The sequence below is a fragment of the Talpa occidentalis genome, unplaced genomic scaffold (genome assembly GCF_014898055.3).
Source record: "Talpa occidentalis isolate TD23 unplaced genomic scaffold, MPIMG_talOcc4v2.1 talOcc4.18, whole genome shotgun sequence".
NCBI lineage: Eukaryota > Metazoa > Chordata > Mammalia > Eulipotyphla > Talpidae > Talpa > Talpa occidentalis.
In genome coordinates, this window is record NW_023601851.1 from 15,864,509 (window position 1) to 15,866,889 (window position 2,381).

General features: G+C 56.6%; 1 long non-coding RNA gene across 1 annotated transcript; it reads left to right on the forward strand.

The window, feature by feature from the left end:
* The first annotated feature begins 1,271 nt into the window (after window positions 1–1,271).
* On the forward strand, window positions 1,272–2,033 carry LOC119250733 (uncharacterized). The gene is made up of 3 exons (XR_005126416.2): window positions 1,272–1,309; window positions 1,627–1,644; window positions 1,978–2,033. It is a non-coding gene; the product is annotated as an uncharacterized LOC119250733 (long non-coding RNA).
* Window positions 2,034–2,381: the final 348 nt, after the last annotated feature.

Consider the following 2,381-nt stretch of genomic DNA (forward strand, 5'->3'; position numbering starts at 1 on the left):
TCCGCTTGTCTCTTCCAGTGGGGTTGAGCACACAACTGCACACCTCAGTACCTTTGACAGATACTCAGGACCAGAGAGCATTGCAGACCACACACCACCTCTGTAAACCTGGGCTAAAGAGCACAGTGTGGGGTGAGGTGACCCTCAATACAAGACTTGGGGTGACCGTACCCCCATCCTGAGACATCTCTCCCTCTCTGCCATCAGCACATTCTGTAGCCTCTTGGGTTACCCAGCTGCCTGGGTATCCCGTTTTCTTGTACGGGGGGCGGGGGATTCCCTGTCGGGAATGGGGAACCCTGAAGGCCATGTTCTCAGAGGCTCAGTTAGAGCGATGATGGGGGGCAGTTTAGGGGAGAGACAGGCAGTCCTGGCTTTGATCACAGGGCCTGGACACTAAATCCCTTGTTGATGGCTGTGGCAACCCCTCCCAAGGGTAGAGTTACCATCTTCTGCCCTGTCCCTTTGACCCTCTCGCTCCCTACTTCCCTTGTTCCTCTAGAGCCACTTCCTCTGGCCCTCAAAGGATGTCCTTCTTCTCTTCGATCCCCTAAAAGTTGGAGTATCTCTGCTAACTTTTCTGTAAAGTAGGTGAGGAGGAAGGAGAACTGTGGCAATAGAAACGGGGTCAGGTTGGGCGAACTGGGAAGAGGTGCCAGGGGAGTGAATGTGAAGGTCTGAGAGGAGTCAGTTCAGGGAAAGAACAGGAATAGGAAATTAAGTGTAACTGAGGAAGTCGAGGCAGTTGGGGGAGGAGTCATAGCAGAAGACAGAAAGCAGTGTTTTTCCCTGCCCCCTCCCCTGGGTCTGGAGCCACCTTAGCTCCCTCGTGAGTGACATCTCAGGCTGCAGCCCCACTGTTCCCCCTCTGTCAGCAGAAATATCTCTCTCCTGACCCCTCCTGCTGGAGTCTCAGCCAGCCAATCCCTGACCTGGGGGAGGGGGGAGCCTGGCCTCCCCTACTCCCTCATAAGGACCTGCGGGGGGCTGGGGGGTGGCCGGCTGCTGCAAGTGGGACGGGGGTCAGAGCTTCGTGGAGGAAGAAAAACCTGAGGGGGTAGGAGAGAAAAGGAAGAAACACAGACAAACAGGCAGGTGGACACACTGAGGAAGGCCCCCCACGTGTGGACACACTGAGGAAGGCCCCCCTAGAAGGAACACACCTCCCCCTGGCCCCCAGGAAGGGAGCACAATGGAGGCCGCACACTCCAAGACCACAGAGGAATGTTTGGCCATTTTGGGGTAAGCGAGACAATAGGCTTCACCCCGGACCAAGTTAAGCGGCATCTGGAGAAATACGGCCCCAATGGTGAGTGTCCCTTGGGGGAGACTGGCAGGGCCCTCTCATAGTACTGTAGCACACACACATGCACACACGCAGATGCACACAGGGGCGCTCCCTCCAGGGTACCCCAGGGAGGAACTGGCTCATGGTACAGATTGCAGGGGAGGGGAGGGCCCTGAGACTCAGAGTTTGGGGAGGTTTTATGGGATGACCTTGGTGAACCTCAGGTGCCCTTTTGGTGGCTTGGTGCCCTTACTTTAGGCATAAGTCCTGGTGGTGGTGGTGGGGTAGTATTAGAATGAACCCCAAATGAATATGTCCTTTTCTGTTTCCCTGGGTAGAGCTCCCGGCTGAGGAAGGTAAGTTACTGGACTCCCTGAGTTCTCATCAATGACCCCCGTCTCCTCTGTACCCCACTCCCTTCTCCCTACGACTCCCAGGACAAACGGCCCTCCCCACAGGTTAGAGTCTGGCTGGGGGCACAAGTTTCCAGGCACTTTCTCTTTGAGATATCCAGCCCTTGAACAACTGCCCATCACTTTGGGAGCCTGTTTTTGACTCCTGGCAAGTTCCCTCCACCCTTCTGTCGGTATCAAGGTGCCTATCACCCCATTCCTGCTCTAGGCTGGAGTCCCACACGTTCATCCTCTAGACCTTCATCCTGGGGGGCCTCTGCTCGCCTCTTCCCCCAGGGAAGTCCCTGTGGGAGTTGGTGGTAGAGCAGTTTGAAGACCTCCTGGTGCGGATCCTTCTCCTGGTCGCTTGCATTTCCTTCGTAAGTGCGGAGAGGCATCCTGGGTGTGGCTGGGGTGCAGTTTGTGGGGATCTGGAGAGTCTGCTGGGGCTGGGGGTGTTGGACTCATCAGTCCTCTAGCCCCAAATCCTCCACTACAGACCATAACTGAGGGAGGTCGGGGGCCGCTGAACTGCGTCCTCCTCCACCCTCCCCCCACACCCTGCAAGCAGGTTTTATTTTAAGCTTTAAGGGCGTTCTCAGCCAAAACACTGAAGCTAAGCCTCCCCGCAACTTCAAGGGCTTGGAGGGCTCAGCCTGGTCTGCCGCTCCAGGGCCACCACTATTCCCGGCATGCCCTGG